We start from the raw sequence: 20,047 nt of genomic DNA, 5'->3' as shown, positions 1-20,047 counted from the left end.
GTATTTTTCTAAAATGCTCGTTTTGTTGTTGTTGTTGTTGTTGTTCATTAGGATTCCTGGATAACTGACCTGATCCAGGGTTCCTGCTCTGCCACTAATGCCCACTGGGATGGGGCATTTCCCAGTTGTTATGCTCACTTAAAGTTACAGTGGGCAAGTCCTTAATTACTTTTTTAATAAGATGGACCACAGAAGACAGTCCCATCAGTATTCACTGAGTAGCTCAGATTAGAATGTTCTGAGTTTTGTTCATTCTCCATCCCTAATCTTTCTCTTCTATACTCTTGCCATTTCAGAAAAAGTTACAGAAAACAAAACCAAAGAAAGTGTCCTTTAGAGTATTAGTTCTCAGTGATTAGAGATTCTAACAGTGGTTAGAGACTCAACAGCTCTGATTATAGACCAGCTTATTAAACGGAAGAATTCAGGGTCTTCTTGAGATTAGCTAAATGAAAGTATCAGAGGGGACTGGGCCTGAGAATCTTCATTTTAACAAGCATTTCTCTGGATCTGATACAATTCTAATTTGAGAACCACTGATTAAAACAGACTTCTCCTACTGAGAAAAATCTTAGACGTAAACCCTAGTTATAATGTAATACAAATATAGACAATCGAATGATTTGCTGGTCAAATCTCATTTGAACAAAATCCAGAGGATAGTGAAGCTGTTTGGAAATGTTTGAATTCTGTTCTTCCTGAAATTTCTAGTTTATAAAAAGTGACTTTACCTCTATGGAGTAAATTTTCTTTCTATATCTAAAAGTGCTCTTATTTCAATGCGAGAAACATACCGCACTTTCATACATACTTAATTGTTAAAAAATTCCTAAAGAGTTGTTTTGTCACATACTTATAACGATTTAGTTTAGTTTTGTTTTGCTTTTACTTTTTCTGGTAGGTACCAGAGAAGTTTCTGGCAAAAGCCATCATGAGATGAAAAGGACTACAAACAGTAATTTCTATTTGATGGTAAAAGAAAAAGGCGTAATGTGGTCCTTTATTATCTGTAATATAAACAGCATCCAGTGTGGTACCTTCATTAAAAGTGAATATTTGGGGTGCCTGGGTGGTTCAGTTGGTTGAGCATCTGACTTCGACTCAGGTCATGATCTCATGGTTTGTGAGTTCAAGCACCACATGGGGCTCTGTGCTGATAGCTCAGAGCCTGGAGCCTGCTTCAGATTCTGTGTCTCCCTCTCTCTCTGCCCTCCCCTGCTCATGCTCCATGTCTGTCTGTCTGTCTCTCTCTCTCCCTAAAAAATAAAAAAAAAAGTGAATATTTAATCAGTGGACAAATTCAACTATTTTGTTCAAAGTACTGCTAGAATCCACGGAGGACTGCACAGAAATGTAAGACTTCTTAACAGCCTTTCAGAGTATTACAGTGTTTTGAGAGAGGTATGATGTGGTTATCAAGAAATATAAAATCAAGAAGTTTATGTGTTCTACCAGTGGTACATGGAAGTGTGGGAGATGGAGTTGCCCTGAATAAGAATGAATGGGTTCATACAAGTTTGAACTCAGTCTTTAGAATGAAGACTTTTAGGAGAATAAGAAAAAACCAAGGCTGAGCAAGAGCATGGCACAGAGGCACATCCGGGTTTAATATGGTTAAGAACAGAGGTTTGGCCTGGAATCGCAGAGGGACATGAGGTTGAACAGAGTAAATGGTACTTGATTTCAGAGGCATTTAAATGCCAGACTAAGGAGTCTGAGTTTTACTAGACTGTTCTGTCAGGATTAACATATGCCTTATATAACTGGCAGCAAGGATCTACTTTGAAGTAAGGTCTTGATACCTGATTTTGGTACTGAACTTCCTAGATAACATACTATTTGCTCTTGAACTATCCCATTTATTTTAAAGATGCGTTATCTTGAATTCATGACTAAGCTTGGTAACTGACTCCATCACATACTAATTGCCTATGCCATCAAGAAAGCATAAAGCCTATTAATACTCTTTAAATGTTACCTCTAGGGGCGCCTGGGTGGCTCAGTCGGTTAAGAGTCCAACTTCGGCTCAGGTCATGATCTCGCGGTCTGTGGGTTCGAGCCCTGCGTCGGGCTCTGTGCTGACAGCTCAGAGCCTGGAGCCTGTTTCAGATTCTGTGTCTCCCTCTTTCTATGACCCTCCCCTGTTCATGCTCTCTCTCTCTCTGTCTCAAAAATAAATAAATGTTAAAAATTTTTTTTTAAATGTTACCTCTAGCATACTAAAGTTCCTTCAATAAAAGAGTATTTGACTTTTTTTGTAGTTTTACTGTCTCCTCTCTTCTAAGCACTTTGCCTTAAACAAATAATTATACTGATTCTTCCAGATTTCTTACACATTTTGAAGTCTACATACTACATTTGTCTTTTTTAGGTTCAAACATCATAGCTTTTCATATTTTGTTACAGACCCTTGGCCTCATGTTTATTCTGTTATATTGGATTATGACTGGAAGCCTATAAAATCTGTAAAAGCTTCATTTTAGAAAAATAATCCAACACTATAATATGATACTTAGTGTAAACATTTTCTGAGTGAAGAGAAAATATTATCAATACTGTTTCCTAAAGTCAAAGTGACCTATTGGTAGTGGAACACTTTGTATACAATGCACAGAAAGAAAAAGAGTACTATTTTATATAAGTGTTTTATTTTAAAAAGATAATATAATAATAGTCTTTAAAAAAAACCAGTCAAGTATTACAAAGACGATTCAATATTTTTAAACTAAACTATTCACATTCACTTGCTAGTAACTTGACAAGCTATGGTTGTATGTTTTTGAAGGGAAAATTTAGAGAGCAAGTATTTTAGAAGTATGTATTTAGAACTGCCTTAGACATAATGTAGTGATTCAATACATATTACTTAAAAAGAGTTTTAATGATTAACTCCGATCACAAACAGGATTTACAATTATTTTCTAAATTATAACATTAAAAATTAACAGCAGATTATTCAAAACCTCAATGCCATTCATTTCTCAACTCCTGTCTAATGACTATTAGTCAACATTATAAAAATGTCATTATTTCATGTAACATCTTTGATGCCTGTGGGATGGGGCTGGGAGGAATAAAAGAAAGCCTCACATCAAAGAATGGCCTCATTTACTATAATCACAACTGAGTAAAATATTAAAAAGTCAGAAGAGTTATCAGTGACACCTGATCTTGAAAAAACAAAATAAGGAAAAAACAATCCTGGGGCATTCTGTCAGTGGTGGGATTAATGTAATATTAATTATAGTAAAGTGTCAACCAAAGATTAAGAGATAGAACTTAACAGAGGAATCAAAAAGCAGCCTACTGCTGGACTAAATTCAAAATAGATACTATAAAGGAAAATTGGCTTAGATAGAAGTTTACTGAAAATTGAATAGGAATGTGAAACATATTCTACCAAGAGGTGAAACCATCCCTAGCTTTCATTAATCTCCTTTAGGATTTGGCATAGCCAGGTAACTTTCATGCACATTCCAATCTCAAACCTGGGGCTGGAAAAATGGCTGGATGTTCTACATGAGCGCTTATCTGGGGGATATTCTAGGGAGCAATCCTTGAATTTATGTACTTGGGTGGTTCGTGAGTTAGGAATGGTAAATGGGTACTAGGCTCTTGAATCTCAGGCTTACAGGTAAGGGCTGAGGGTCCAAACTTCAAATAATAAGGTAGGAACTCATGAAAGCTATACATTCCCAAAGAACGTCAGGCAAATAAGGAAAGATATGTAGGCAGATAAGATAGGTCAGTCATACAGAATAAAAAGAGTTACACTTAGTGATTTCTAAAGCCACCCATTAGCTTAAAAGGAACTTGGGTAAAATTTTGTATTAGTGTTGAGAATTCACAAGTCAGTATTTGAATATCTTTAATGAAATGTTTTTATGAACCTGGCTTAGAGTTCACCATTTCTCCTATTATAATGAATAAAATGAAGACTGACTTCATGGGCATATGGCCTGTGCAGTTACACAGGGCCCTGTGTTTGGGAGGGCCCCAAGCCTGGTTAAATGCTCTGCTGAAATTCTTGAAATTCTCCATCTTGAAATTCTTCATAATTTTGTACCAAAAGTTTCGGTATATTCATTTTGCACCATACATTATGTACTTGGTGTTAAATACAATCAGTTATGACTGGGTTATATATCAGTACCAAGAGAAAATAAACCAAATACATTTAGCAAAATGGGGTGTTGGCTACAGTAATCCTTTATAAACACTTTTCTCTTCTGATCCCATCTTCCCAAAGTAATTTTCTTGTGTTCTCCTTGTACTACGTTTGGATGGGAAAGTACCTGATATTGGAAGATTTTAACCCTTCTGGGCATATGAATTTTAAAGGGACCTGATGAAAAAGCCTACTGAAGAAGGAATGAATTGCTAATGATGGACATTTAGGTAAATGTTTTTGGTGATGGATTTTTCTCCGCTTTTCATTTTACACAAAATATGCACTTGATTTACTCTTAACGCCTGAGCAGAGAAAAAGAGTCATTTACTCTACTCTTGCTCTCTACCTTGACTTCATTTCTCATAGCAAAGAAAAGTCCCCTTTTCTGCTTCCCCACAAAAATTTTCTTTACTGGATCATCCTCAATGTTCTTTGCTAGCTCTTTGTATAAAAGTGGTGGTAGGAAAATGGTGCCTCCTCAGTATAATACCAACTGAAGCTGCCTATTGGTTGTGGCTGGTTTTTAACCTCAGTCACAAGCCACAATTTCCAAGACAATTTCCCTTTATGCTCTTTTACACCACCCCCAAATCTCCCCTCTCACAGCATAATGAATCTCAATGCAGCTGAATCATGCAGGTCTGATTTAGCCTGCAAAAATGTCAGTCAAAGCAAGCAAGATGTACTCTTTGGCCTTGAGTGCTCTAAGCTGCTATGAATCATAGGTTTAGTTTTTGCCAAATGAAAAGCAATTTCACTTGCAAAAAAATATCTGTGGGGATACTTATGGCTTTTAACTCATAGGGAAAATGTATTAAAATTGTCTAGGGGAAGAGATTGTGCGTGTGTGTGTGTGTGTGTGTGTGTGCGTGTGTGTACGTGTATGTGTGTGAACCTTTTATGAAACCAGAAAAAAAGAACCAGAATTTACTGCATTTGCTTTCAGTTAAAATCTTCTCATTTTTTCAGCTTCAACTAACAGGTGTTAACCATTAGACTAATAAATTGCTTCTACAAATGGACCATATCAATGAGTTAGATTATTTAATAAGGTTCAAATTTTTGTAAGGGAGCAACTCAGATTTCGTTAGGAAGACTTTCTCTGGAATTAATTGCCAAAATATTGAGCAGTATGATATTTTCTCTAACTCCTACTTATAATCACCAGGCATTGTATAAAAATGGCTTTGTCAATACTGCATTCTCTAACTTGGAATTTCTGTTCTTAGGAAAGAAAAAATTTACAAAAAACAAAATTGTTAACCTTCTTTTTCACCTTGGAATCCAATACCATAAATTGCAAGCTCTGTTCTGTTAGTATGGCACTTCATCTTTAGCCACAGAACACCTATAATGGTCAAAGGAGCCTTCATTTCTTACGAGAACTGTCTATCCTGACTTTTAAAGTGCAACTTAAGACATTGTTCAATATGTTCAGTCTATACTAGCCTTCAGCTAATCCAAGACTCCTCTAAACAATGGTTATCTAGTACGGTGGCAGCCCCATTAAGCTGTCTGAAACATCGCTTCTTATTTTTTCCCCCAAGATTGTTCTTGTTATGAACAATTTTTGTAGCACCGAGAAAAAATTGTGAAGGAGTAAGCATTTCAGATAACATTTCAGATTAGGCTATTATAGTAAAATTGAACATCCCAATCAAGTCATTGGGCTTCTAAACTGATTTACTACATCTATGATCTTTTATGGTTTTAACTATCTGGAAAAGACAGAAAACTAGAACTGATTTCTCTCCTGAAAATATACTCAAGGAAGGAAAGCATGGAAAAGGGTAAAGCTGGTATATTAGATTCACAATCTGCTGAAAACATAATAAAAGAGGGCATTTTCTAAAAATGCTGAGAGATGATGTGACCTAACAAGATTAGGAGACAGACTGTAAGCAAGAAGCCTTTGAATGCTTGTGTTGGCTGTGTCTATCTTTGGGAAAATTATTTAATCCTGGTTATTCTTATATTTCTTTCTTTGTAAATTGGGGGTGTAGTTTCTCACCACAGTGCTGAAGTAATAATATCTGACAAATAATGGATCTTTTCTGCTACTGAATGTAATTCAATTTCTACAAGATCCAGCTTCTTAAAAAAGTTAATATCATATGTTCCATAAGATCAAAATGTTGAATTTTTTTAAAGTTTGTTATTTTTTTAGGAGAAACATTTTTAATACACTTTATTTACCTTGCAGTAGATATACACTTTTTAAAGGTAGGGCACATATTTTTAAAACACTTGACTTGTAAATCAAAAACTTTTTCTGAACTGCTTTACATTATATTTTTTATATTTCATACCTACAAAGCACATAGGCATATTTTTTTATTTTTAAATTTTTTAATGTTAATTTATTTTTTGAGAGACAGAGCATGAGCGGGGGAGGGGCAGAGAGAGAGGGAGACACAGAATCCAAAGCAGGCGCCAGGCTCTAAGTTGTCAGCACAGAGCCAGACACGGGGCTCAAACTCACGGACCGCGAGATCATGACCTGAGCAGAAGCCCAACGCTTAACTAACTGAGCCACCCAGGTGCCCCAAAGCACACAGGCATATTAAGAAAACACATCAATAAATTCTTTAAAAGACTAAGATTAACAATACAAACTCCAAGACATGTTCAGTGGTTTTATTAATGCTTTATTCAAACTAATTGATGTCACCAGAAAAACCTCTAAGTTTTTTTTTTCTCAAATTCTTGAAGCTCACCATTTTAAACAGAAATATATTTTCTGTAGACCACAGCTTGCTTATTTTTATAATACCAGAGTTTGTTTTATTGACTTCAAATATGTAATTTTCTCAGCTTCAATTATTGCATGTGTGAGTAATAGACATTTAATTGCTAATTTGCTGGAAGATCTATGCCTCAGTATGCTTTTGACATACTTCAACTTGAAGAGGACTGATATTTATTTTAAGTAAGTTTACTCAGTTAACTTTCTCACTGATCTGTTAAAACTATTTTCTTTATGAAAAACAGCTTAGAAAGTATTGACTATAAAAAATGAGACAATTCCATATCATTGATTACATATCTTCAGTGTTTTACTGCCATGCTCTAGTTACCTCTAATTTTCATTGCTTTTAATATGCCATTTTTACTTGCAGCATTATTTTGAAGATTTTATGAACTTATGGGATTTGGGGTTAAAATGATAATTTAATATAAATATTGCTATCAATGTGTTCATTAGATGGCATAAATTTTTAGACTTCCTTATAAAGGTTTTCCTTTAAACATTTTAGTTAAAAAATTAAAAAAACGGGGCACCTGGGTGGCTCTCAGTTGGCTGAGAGCCCGACTTTGGCTCAGGTCATGATCTTGCGGTTCGTGAGTTCAAGCCCCACATCGGGCTCTGTACTGACAGCTCAGAGCCTGGAGCCTGCTTCGGATTCTGTGTCTCCCTCTCTCTGTGCTCCCCCCCTGCTCATGCTCTGTCTCTCCCTCTCTCTCAAAACTAAATAAACATTAAAAAATTTAAAAAAATAAAAAAAAACACTTTCAGGTCAGTACAACCTAGATCCAGGTTTTGTGGAACCTGAAACTTTTGGAGTTTTGGAAACTCTCTTTAAGAGAAAGAATATAAATGAAGAATACAGTATTAAATGCCAGTCTTTAGAAGGGTCCTGTGCATATGAGGGGTCTTCATGCTTAAGCTTCATTATCTTTGAAGTCAACCCACTTCTGGGGCAATAGCTGTTCGACTCTTCCATATTTTTCTAAGACATACAAAGAAACCTAGAACATCAGGCACTATGGTTAGTAGTAAAAATAGGAGTGATAACAGCTACTGCCTAAAAAGTGCTTATAAAATGAACTAGGCAAGGAAAGTCCTTTATATGTACGATCTCACCAAATCCTCAGAACCACCCTGTGACCCTGCTATTTTTTACTTTTGTTTTATTGATGAGGAAACTGAGCTCAGATAAATTTAGTAATGTGGCATAAATCAACCAACCATCAGGTGATAGATCTGGAATATGAAACCAGGTGTGAGTATCTCCAAGTTCAGAGATAATGAGGACTAATTGAACCAGAGAACACTTTCTTTCTTTTCTTGTTGTTTGTATGAAATCTGATTAATATCATTCATAAGTCTATTACTTCTAAATCCTTCCACAAAAGGGCATTACAAATCTTCAGTTTACTGCAAACATATCTCTGAAAGAAGAGTGAACCCTAATGTTAAAGCTGTAATACAAATGTTTACTTACTGGCACTATAGTATAAAGCAAAATGAAGAATATCTTATTTAAATAAAACAAGGATTGTTATCTTTGCTTTATCATTATTTTTTTTATTTATTTACTTACTCATTTTATTATTTACTATTCCCTGGAGAATATATTCAACACATTTTTTTTCCTGTATATGCCTATAGCCAATTTTCTAGGCTCATTTAAAAACAAATGCAAATCAAAAAAAATTTAATGTTTATTTATTTTTAAGAATGAGAAAGAGAGTGTGGGGGTGGGGCAGAGAGAAAGGAGGACACAGGATCTGCAGCAGGCTCTAAGCTGGCAGCACAGAGCCCAAGGTGAGACTGGAACTCACAAACCGTGAAATCATGACCTGACCTGAAGTTGGACACTTAACCAACTGAGCCACCCACGTAACCCAATGCAAATTTTTTAAAAATAATGAAAGCTATGTTTTGCTCAGGAATACTAATGTATACATACCATATACATTGTTTTATAGGAGATACTAGTTTGCCAAACTTCAGTAGCAAAACACCAAGTTGTGAGTTTGGCATCGTCTAGCTCCGCGGTTTCTCGATGCCCTGGGGAACCTGGTAGTTAGTAATGTTGAGAAACACCTTGTTGCTGCCACTTCTCTTCTTACAGGTGACTCTATTGTGATAGAACATTCAAGTCTTTAAGATGCAAGGCCTGGCAGGGGCGCCTGGATGGCTCAGTCGGTTAAGCATCTGACCACAGCTCAGGTCATGATCTCACAGTTTATGGGTTCGAGCTGTGCAGGGGGCTCTGTGCTGAGAGCTCAGAGCCTGGAGCCTGCTTCAGGTTCGGTCTCCGTCTCTCTGCCCCTTCCCCATTCGCACTCTGTCTCTTTCTCTCTCTCAAAAATATATAAACATTAAAAAAAAAAAAGATGCAAGTCCTGGCAAAAAGCCTCCCACAAATCCACTGGATATCACTATGCTCTGTTTGATAAATTCTGTTGCCTCTTCAATTATATTGTTGATTTCAAGTGCTGTCTTATTTGCTTGTTTCTTAATCTGTCTTTGGCTTTGTTTATATCTTTTCAACTCTCTTCCAGTCAGTCTGCATGTAACCCCTGTGACTGGCAACCTGAAGAAGAAGATAGCTGGCACCTACTGTGGTTGCTGCAAGTTTTCCAACTTTTCTAGAACAAAAATCCCTCACAGCAGCCAGTCAGTCCACCCTTTACAACCTGAGTGGCTACTGAGTATTCTTCTACCATAGGTCCAGAACTGCAGCCAAACATTTGATCCCACCAATTGTGTCTTCCCACAAACTCAGTTAAATAGGACACTTTTTGAGACTCCTCATTGCTTTCATGCTCTTGGCGAGGGGGTTTCCAGTCGCCATGATACCTCCGAGGCCAGCTCTGAAGGTGATCCCACCCTCCCCCCTCTCCCCACTACTTTCCTCTTTTCTTTTTCCCCATAGAAATCCCACTTTAAAGTCCAATATAAATCACAAGTAGAAAAATATAGCCTCTTGAGAAGATGCAGTTAGGGTTGTCCCTCTGACCATCTGCTAGAAACAGCATGATACTTTACGACAATGTCTAAACAGCATGATACTTTACGACAATGTTAGTACTGAGCACTAACTAGGTGTCAGACCCCATGCCAAGTGCATTTCGTCCTTCCAGCAACTGATAACGTGAGTGTCAATATATTCATGTAACAGAGGAGAACCAAACATACATCTGTTTGATCCCTTCAATCTACTGTAAGAAAGACAATCGCAAAATTTTTCAAAAGCACTTTCTCCTCAACCCTAAGCCCTTAGTATTGTTGGCATCTGAATAAATTTCAACTACAAAAAGTTTGGAAACTGAAAATATGCACTGTTTAGCAATGCTGCGTCTTCAGATTTGACAAACTTATGGGAAAAACTTGCATGATAACAAAGAAACCCATGGGGCGCCTGAGTGGCTCAATCGGTTGAGTGACCAACTTCAGCTCAAGTCCTGATCTCACGGTTGGTGGGTTCGAGCCCCGCGTCAGGCTCTGTGCTGACAGCTCGGAGTCTGGAGCCTGTTTTGGATTCTGTGTCTCCCTCTCTCTCTCTGCCCCTCCCCCACTCATGCTCTGTCTCTGTCTCAGAAATAAATAAACATTAAAAAAAATTCTATAAAAACAAAGAAACCCGCACAGTTTCTAGTTCTAGTGCAGGAGGGGTTGGCCACCATCATTACTTTGACAACTCTGAAACTGAAAACCAGCATAAATGTCCATGGTTGAAGTAGTTATTTTCCCCATTTAATAGCTCTGAATATTTTCAACTGTATTACGGTTGACAATGTATCACTTTGGTTAATTCCTTTGCTATTATTTGCATCTAATTTAATGGAGACAAGTCATTAAATAATACTTGTTTTTTCATACATTTGTATTTTTTACTTAAAAAAGGCAATTTCAATGTTTTCATTAGTAAGAACAGAAAAGGATGAAAAATGACTTAAGACATAGAACTTGATAAAAGTAATTTATGTGACAACCTTCCGTGGAAAACAAAATACTCTGTTTTCTTGCTAATTCTCACAAGAGCACAATTTTTATGATGAGTCCAAATTTAATAGAATAATGTTACTACTCCCTAATTTTTTAATTAAATGAAATAATTATAAACTGTACAATAAAAGTTAGCTAAACTAACAAACTAAAATCTTCCTTTAAAGTGCATTTATGAGGAAGAGAGAGCCGCTTGATAATGTGAAGAGAACAGGATGTGTATATTTACAATATTCGTGGCTCAGAGTTGCTGCTGACAAGAAAAAAACTGTAGTGGTACATATTCTACTGTAACCAAGGGAACAGTCAGTGGATGAATGGTCAAAAAAAAATGGGACACTCATTTGCTCCTTGGAATGAGAAAGTGTAATTAAAGGACATAAAAATTGCACAGTAGCTTGCAATAGGGCCTTGATATCCTGTCTTCCTAATTCTAATAGTAATGTAGATAAGCGTATCTTATCAAGTCATAAAATAGTAAATCCTAAAGCAAGAAAGATAAAGGGGTTCCCAGCATCTCCAGAAAAACACGGTATAATGTTAATACTAGCCAAAGTGCTTGCTATTTATCAACTATTAGCTATGATTTATATGTATATACATGTTCTCATAACACTTAGAAACATAGATATTATTCTCCTGTTACATATGAAGACAAATGAGGCTAAAAGAGAACAGGCAATTTATTTAAATCATGGAGCCAAAATTGGCAGAGGTGGGATGAAAATCATAGGCTTTGCAGAAAAGGAATAAGAAACATTTTGATATTCAAAATACCGATCAAACAATTATTAACCATGTACCTTTAGCATTTTTACTGGCACTTAGAACTTTTTGGTTAAGAGGAGAAAAACGAAATAATTACAATATCCACAAGAATGTTTAAGCCACTCAATGTCAAAACTACAATGACTTCAAAGGGTGGTTCTGGGATTAGGTACCAAGATAACAAAATTCTTAGAAAGTGAGTCTGATGTGCAGCCAGGATTGAGATCCTCTGTGACATACTAAGTGAAACTGGCCAATAAGAACACGAATTAAATGATAAGAAGATCAGAGTAGGGTGAAATATCAAGGTACAAAAAATATGGAGGAGTAATGATAATGATACAGGCCTTGAAAGATAGGGCTGGTTGGTAGGTGAAAGAACAGATGAAGAGAACTGTAGGGCAGAGAACATGATGAAGAAAAGCATAGGTGCAAGAATGGGCCTGGTGCAATGAAAGGAAAAGTAGTTAGGAGATCTAATTGGTGAGGGTAATAAGGAGAGCTAGTAAAAAATAACTTGTATTTGATGTGGTAGCCAATAGGCGGCTCTCATAAGCTTAAAAATCAGTGGGAGGGAACGGAAAAGGGGGTGCTCTATCATAATAAGTCTGCTCATGACATGTGGGATCAGTAAAACGGGGAACAAGCAAGGTAGATGACTACAGAGTTCCAACCCTTAAGACTAGATTAATAACAGCATTGACAAAAATGGAGCTGTTGAAAAGGAGAGTCAGTGGGGGGGGGAAGATAATGGTGCTTATTTCATGTTCACTGAATGAATCAATGACTGATGAGTCTGTCTGGGACTTGCTCAGTTATGAAGAAAATTGTACTGTAGTGATTTAAGACTACAGAGCTGGAGCAAAGGTATGGTAAGGTACAAAGTGCCTATGTTTAATAAATAAATGAGTGAGAACAGTTAGAAGGGATTTACTGAAGCACTGAGAAGTGATAAACTCTCGAGACACTATGAGTCATAAGATAAAGCAGTGGGTCATAAAACCTTCATAATAATTATCCTAAGCCTTGCAATTGTGAAAAGCTTCACAATCTAAAAAAAAAAAAAATAATTGTTCAGTGATGTAGAGAGAGCAAATGTTATTACCCATAATTTTCATACAAGTAAATTGCAGCTCAGAGTTTATGTGACTTCCCCAAGGTAATACCACTAGTAATTAGGAAAACCTGCACTCAAGTCCAAGTGTTTTGACTCCAAATTTTGTTCATTAATTAAGGCCAATTTACATAATTCTAGAGAAGATTCAGTCCATGAAGTCATAATGGTCTGAAGAAAGGATTTGTAAAACTTAGATATTTTAATGAAGAAAAATAAGGGCACATAACATTTTTTCCCCAATGATTCTAGATTTCATATATTCACTCTCTTTCTCTCAATAACGGAAAATCAAACTTACCTTCATCACTGCAGCATACAACGCCAGGGATTCATTATACCAAAGTTCTATTAAAATGTGACTTAATATGGGAGCTTAAACTATGAGGTAGTAGCTTTCACCATCAGATTTCAAAGAGCAAAATGTTTAGAGTATTGGCAAGGCTGTAGGAAAGAGTCACTGGCATAATTGTTGGTGGGAGTCGCAGATAGTATAACACACGAGAGCAGTGTTTTTAACAAAGAACATTTGCAATGTCTGGAAACATTTTTGGTTGTCACATCTAATGGCAAGTGATGGTTAGAGGCTGGAGATGTTGCTCAACAGTGTACAATGCACAGCCCTCCACAACAAAGAATTATCAGGCTCAAAATGTCAACAGTGCTGAGGCTGAGATACCCTGCTGTATAAAGATCAATTTGGCAATCTTTGCCAAAATTATAAATGTATATTCCTCTTGGCCTAGAAATTTTACTTCTACTATTTTTTCCTACATATACTTATACCTGTGCCAATCCATTCATTCAACAAATATCCATTGAATGCTTCCTCTAGGAACTAGGATTATATTAGGGAACAAACCCAAGAAAAGTCTTTGCTTTTTGAAGCTAGCGTGCTCATGCAGGGTGGGTGTGGGAATTGAAGATGAAACAAGTAAGGAAAACACATAGCATCTTCGAGGATGATAAGATCTTTAGGGGAGGCAAAGGAAGGTTAATAAGACCTGCACAATAATATTTACTGCAACATGGTTTCAAATAGCTAAATATTAGGAAAAGCCTAATTGTACATTAGTGGGGGACTAGTTAAATAAATTATGGTGCTATGGAACACTATGCAGCCATTAAAAAAGTAGTTCCATAAGCATTAATATGTAATTATCTAGCAAAGTGAAGAACACTGCATCTATAAAGAAGGGAGCCCTGATATTAGCACCTGTATGAAATATCTCTATAAAGAAATACAAAAATCCTGGGGCGCCTGGGTGGTTCCATCAGTTAAGCGCCTGACTTTGGCTCAGGTCATGATCTCACCATTTGTGAGTTCGAGCCCCCTCTGACAGCTCAGAGCCTGGAGCCTGCTTCAGATTCTGTATCTCCATCTCTCTCTGCCCCTGCCCCTCTCACACTGTGTCTCTCTCTCAAAAATAAAATGAAGACCTTAAAAAAAATTTTAAGGAATACAAAAATCCTGAAAATACTTGTTACCTATAGGATGATGAATAGGTAGGTAGCTAGGGGATCAAGGTGGGAGAATGGTTTAATTCTTTTTACTATATCCTCTTCTGTATCTTTTGATTTTTGTGTTTTTTTTTTATTTTTTTTTTATTTTTTAATATATGAAATTTACTGTCAAATTGGTTTCCATACAACACCCAGTGCTCATCCCAAAAGGTGCCCTCCTCAATACCCATCACCCACCCTGCCCTCCCTCCCACCCTGCCCTCCCTCCCACCCCCCATCAACCCTCAGTTTGTTCTCAGTTTTTAACAGTCTCTTATGCTTTGGCTCTCTCCCACTCTAACCTCTTTTTTTTTTTTTTTTCCTTCCCCTCCCCCATGGGTTTCTGTTATGTTTCTCAGGATCCACATAAGAGTGAAACCATATGGTATCTGTCTTTCTCTGTATGGCTTATTTCACTTAGCATCACACTCTCCAGTTCCATCCATGTTGCTACAAAAGGCCATATTTCATTTTTTCTCATTGCCACGTAGTATTCCATTGTGTATATAAACCACAATTTCTTTATCCATTCATCAGTTGATGGACATTTAGGCTCGAAAAGATGATTTTGAATGAACAGGCAAAACATCTTTTGGTAACCACAGTGGAAAATGTTGTTTAACCACTATGTTGTATACATATCCATATTTTATTTTATTTTTTTTTTATTTTTTTTTTTAAATTTATTTTTTTTTTTAACTTTTTTTTTTTTTATTTATTTTTGAGACAGGGAGAGACAGAGCATGAACGGGGGAGGGTCAGAGAGAGGGAGACACAGAATCCGAAACAGGCTCCAGGCTCTGAGCTGTCAGCACAGAGCCCGACGCGGGGCTCGAACTCACTGACCGCGAGATCACGACCTGAGCTGAAGTCGGCCGCTCAACCGACTGAGCCACCCAGGCGCCCCCATATCCATATTTTATATACACATATTTTTGTCCTGGGGAAAAGGAAATGTAAATTATTATGTACTCTATGTGAATAAATACTGAGTATTACTAAACCTACATACTTTTAAAAATATATTTTTAGAGCAGTTTTGGGTTCATAGCAAAATTAAGAGGACAGCACAGAGAATTGCCATATGCCTACCCAGTACCCCTACACAAGCACAACGTAATTTTTTGTCTTATAGTTTCTTGCTATAATATTCACTTTTTCAAAATTATTGCATTTTTAAGGTATGTAATATATATGTGGCCCTTGATTCTCTTTTTGAAATGATATATTATGACTTCTTTGTGTATGCTTTTGGGAATTTTTAGAAAGTACATTTAAAAAATAAAATAATTTTATCGTATATAAACTGAATTTCAAGCAGTTCCATATAACTGTTAATGAAGTACATTTTAACAAAGTACATTAAATTTTGATAGCCTCATTCATTCAGCAAAATTAATAAATAATTTAAAATTTTGAAAATGTACAGTGCACAATGTGAGACATTGCAGACAACACGAAAATGTTTATGCTACAGTCAGTGGTCTAGAAATTCCTATCCTATGTATTCTTGAATCGTCAAGGCAGTATAGTTGTCATAACACACATTATTACTTTTTAAATAATGTTAGTTTCTTTCTGATTAGAAAATTCAAAAATTCTAATTATGGAAACTTTGGAAAATACAGAAAGGTATATTATAAAAATCAAAAGCCTCATCCATACTCCATCAGCTCTAACAAATGTTTACAGCCATGTTGAGACCACGTCTATCTAAATTAGAATGTGTTCACCACCACAGAAAGTTCCCTCATGCCCTTCTGTAGTTGGTACCATCCTTCTACCCCAAAGCCCTGCCAACCACTGGTCTGATTTGTTGCTGTGGTTTTGCCTTTTCCAGAAAGTCATATAAATGGAAACATGTACTATGTAGCCTTTGGTATCTGGCTGCTTTCACATGCCTTCAAGATCTATCCATGTCATTTTAGGTGTCAGTAATCTGTTCTGTTGCCAAGTAGCATTCCATTATATGGATGCGCTACAATTGGTTTATCCAATCACCAAGGGATGGTGATTATATTAAATTATTATATTATATTATATTATATTAGAAATAATTTAGATTATTTCCAATATGGGGCTATTGTGAATAAAGCTATCATTAACACTTGCATACAGCTCTATCTATGGAAATACGTTTTTATTTTTCCTGGGTAAATATCAGCAAAATTGTGGGTCATATGGCAAAAGTATATTTAAATTTAATTATTTTCAAAAGTGGCTGTACCATTTGTGTTCCTGTCAGGAGTGTATAAAAGTTCCCAATGCTCTGCATCTTTATCAGCACCAGGTATTGTTGATTTTATTTTGTATTTTTTTTATTCTAATAGGTGTGTGGTGGTATGTCACTGTTGTATTTGATTTTAAGGAGACCTAAATTTCTTTCCGTATAGATGAGGCCTGCCTACCCATTTGTAGGGGTGCATATCTGTAAATGTTTATTTTTCCATAGACGTATAGATGCATAGACATTAACGAGGGATATTCTGAAATAAAAGACAGGAAGCAGGGTATATCTAATATGTGCCTATAAAACAAGAATTCAGAAAGTGACTTTGAGAAAAATAGCTTTGTAAAATAGTTGTATTTTTCTAGCTTCCTGTGAGGCCCTCTTTAGTGAAATAACTCTATTAAATACAAAATAAAATATTAATATCGAAGATTAATTTTTAACACTTATAATAAAAAAATTAAGCATACAGAGAAATAGAAAAATGAATCATATCGCTTAGCATTAGCAAGTGGTGACTCATGGCCGATCTTGTTTCAGCTCTATCCTCTCTTCCCCCAAACCCCACTAGTGATTATTTTGAAGCCGAATCCCAGGCACCAAAGATTAAATTTTAATTTAATCTCTGAGTTCTTGATTTATCATATTAGCATTAAAAATAACTGTTTAAAATGTTTAAATTTTAAAAATTAATTTCTAGTATTTATCTCTAAGGTTTTACAATTTTTTTTTTGGTTTGACCTATTTATATGTAAAGTATTTGCTAGTTATATTATTACAGGCATTTATTCAATAAGCAATGGGAAATCACCATACGTGAATAGAAATAAAAACTCATTAAGTGAAATTGTTTTGTTTCATTGGCATATTGTATATATAGTTTCTTTAATAGCGTTGTATAGACCTCAAATTAAAACAACTGCAGATTTTGCTTAATTAAAGGTGCTACTAAAGTTAACAATATAGGCCATTTGATGTATTTTTTTACTTAGTATATTATATTTTTAAAATTATACATTGAGTATAATCCTAGGATACTTTCCTAATTCCTATTATAGTACCGATCTAATTTTTCTCATTTCTTCATTTCTCAAATGAAGTACATAACCCATTTTAATTAAGAATAAAAAAGAAAAAGGAACTTCACATCATTAGGAATCCTGATTTTTGCCACTCTAACAAAAAAGACCGTGAGCAATGTGAGATTAGTCAGATGTGAGGCATGATAAGCAACCATGTTAGGGACCACCTATGACTAACTACAATAATTGGGGAAGTAACCTTGACATATTTCAGTCCAAGTATGAGTCTCTGTAGTTTATTATGTTCCAGACAGTATCCATTACCAAAGATGTAGGGCCAAATTAACTTTAATGTTGCTCTCTTCACAAGACGTTCCATAGCTAGCAATAACATTAAGATAATGCTGTTAAAATAAGAATTTCAATTATAAGGCAGATGAGACTGTGAAAAACATGACAGCCTTAATGAGAAGTAGGAGTTGGTATTCACTTTGATAAGGAACATAGTTATCACAGATAGAAAGGAAAGAAAATACAGCCTATAGCCTTTTCTTACTGTGTCATGTCATCCTCCACTGATAACAGCCTTGGGTTCAAATTCGTTTTTATTCATTTCCCAGACTGGTACTCGGATGATGATCCTGTGGATCTTTCAGCTGCAGTTCGAATACCTTCCATGTCTGTAGTGCTTCATTTTCCCAAATAGTCGAAAGCATTTCATCTTACGTGTTCTTACCTCATCTTTGTTAACATAAGAAAGAGAATCAAGATGTTGGTCTTGCAGGTGTGAAAACTGGATCAGTAACTCAGTGGTAACGTTGGGAATAGATTCAAATTACTTGAAGATCATCCAGTGGTTACTGGGGGGTCTGATTTTAACCAAGACATGTAATAAATATGACTCAAGTGCGGTATCATTGTATGTGTTGTATTACACATGCCCTTGTTTTTGACTTTACAGTGGTAGAGAAAGAAGGGACTTGTGCATATCTCTGTATGCACAGTATACAGTAAGATCAGAAGAAAAAAGTCTCCATTGATAGCTATTTATTTTATCTGTTTACTGATAGCTCGCCCCTAAACCTGCAAGCACTCCTATGCTAGCTGTCCTACTAACTTTGTTGGTCAAACCTGTGAGTTGTGGACAGTACAGTGTTATCAAGGTGCTCCTGGTGTGGTTTAACACAGAATCCTATGCCTAGGCAAGCTGCCTGGCAGCACAGTTCCCTATCCTGAAGCTTCAAGGCTGTTTTATACAATTAAGGAAGGATAAGAGGGCATCCTGCTCATCTGATTTATAATCCACTTAGTGTTTAGTGTTAGTCATCGGCTGCATCATTTTTGTCTTCCTGTTGTAAATTGTTAGGGATTATAGTTTCTTCTTGTTCACTTTGAATTTTCACATTTCATGTGCAAATGCAGATTTTTCTTTGCATAAAGAATAAGCCTATATGATAATTTTGGCTATTTTTAGAGGTTTGGAACTCTTTTCTGCTTCTGGAAAAGCCTAGGTTCTTTTGGTTTTAATTCACCCCATATATCACCATTTATTTAACAATTATATAATTAATATAAGCATTTTTTCTCAATTCCCTTATAAATATATTTCTAATAAAGCATTTCCACCCATATTGCTTGCTCTAGAGCATGACCAATTTTCATAGTCCTTACTACAATATGCTGTAAAATACTCATAATGTTTGCGCTGTCGACTCTCATATTTACTTAATCTATCATCACAGGGAGCATGGCCGATGCCTTTAAGTGAACCAATCGATTATACAGCATTATGTTTAGCTTCCACAAGCAGAAATTTCATTTTATCCCTTAGGAACCTTAATTCTGGAAATGAGCATTCCATCTAGATTCAGAATGTTCATTTATTAAATGCAAATATATTTTAGCTTACATAATACATATTTAAATGATAGAATTATAGAGTAACAATAAAATGTATAAGGTAATTTATTAGCATCTATGATGATTTTAAATATAATAAAAAATGAAACTGATTTAAATTACAAATATTACAGAAAATCTTTCAAGGTGAACCACAGATCTCAAAGGCAAAGTCGATGTTCTTAAATTAATCAGCTAGTTAATATGTTGTGTAACAAACTAAAATATAGTACCATATTAGTGGAGAAACTTTGCTTAACAGATCTTACACTTTTTAAATGTAAGAACATAGTGGATTTCGACCATATTCTTAATATTTCATATCTGTTTTTTATCATACTTATTTTATTTTCTTTCCTTCTTTATCACTGGAAACAATGAACCAACAATTCCAAAATAAGGAAAGCTGTTTTTCTTCTTGATCACTTATTTTTGTCCTGTTAAAAACAATCTTAACATATAGATTCATATATATAAAAATTAGTCTTCATACACAATAAAAAAGTGAAGTATAGAAATGGTAAAAGACAGATAAACAGTTGCAGTGTTGAATAAAAAACTATGTTTTTTAAACCAAATTATCACCTTCAGACTTGTAATT

General features: G+C 35.5%; 1 protein-coding gene and 1 pseudogene across 7 annotated transcripts in view; both read right to left on the bottom strand.

The window, feature by feature from the left end:
- Positions 1–20,047, bottom strand: part of ATRNL1 (attractin like 1) — a 765,177-nt gene that overhangs the window by 185,800 nt on the left and 559,330 nt on the right. The gene's annotated exons all lie outside the window — the stretch shown is intronic.
- Positions 8,943–13,099, bottom strand: LOC125933542 (FUN14 domain-containing protein 1-like; annotated as a pseudogene).

The sequence above is a fragment of the Panthera uncia genome, chromosome D2, assembly GCF_023721935.1.
Source record: "Panthera uncia isolate 11264 chromosome D2, Puncia_PCG_1.0, whole genome shotgun sequence".
Taxonomy (NCBI): domain Eukaryota; kingdom Metazoa; phylum Chordata; class Mammalia; order Carnivora; family Felidae; genus Panthera; species Panthera uncia.
Note: the sequence above shows the minus strand (reverse complement) of the source record. Positions and strands in the feature narration are given on the sequence as shown.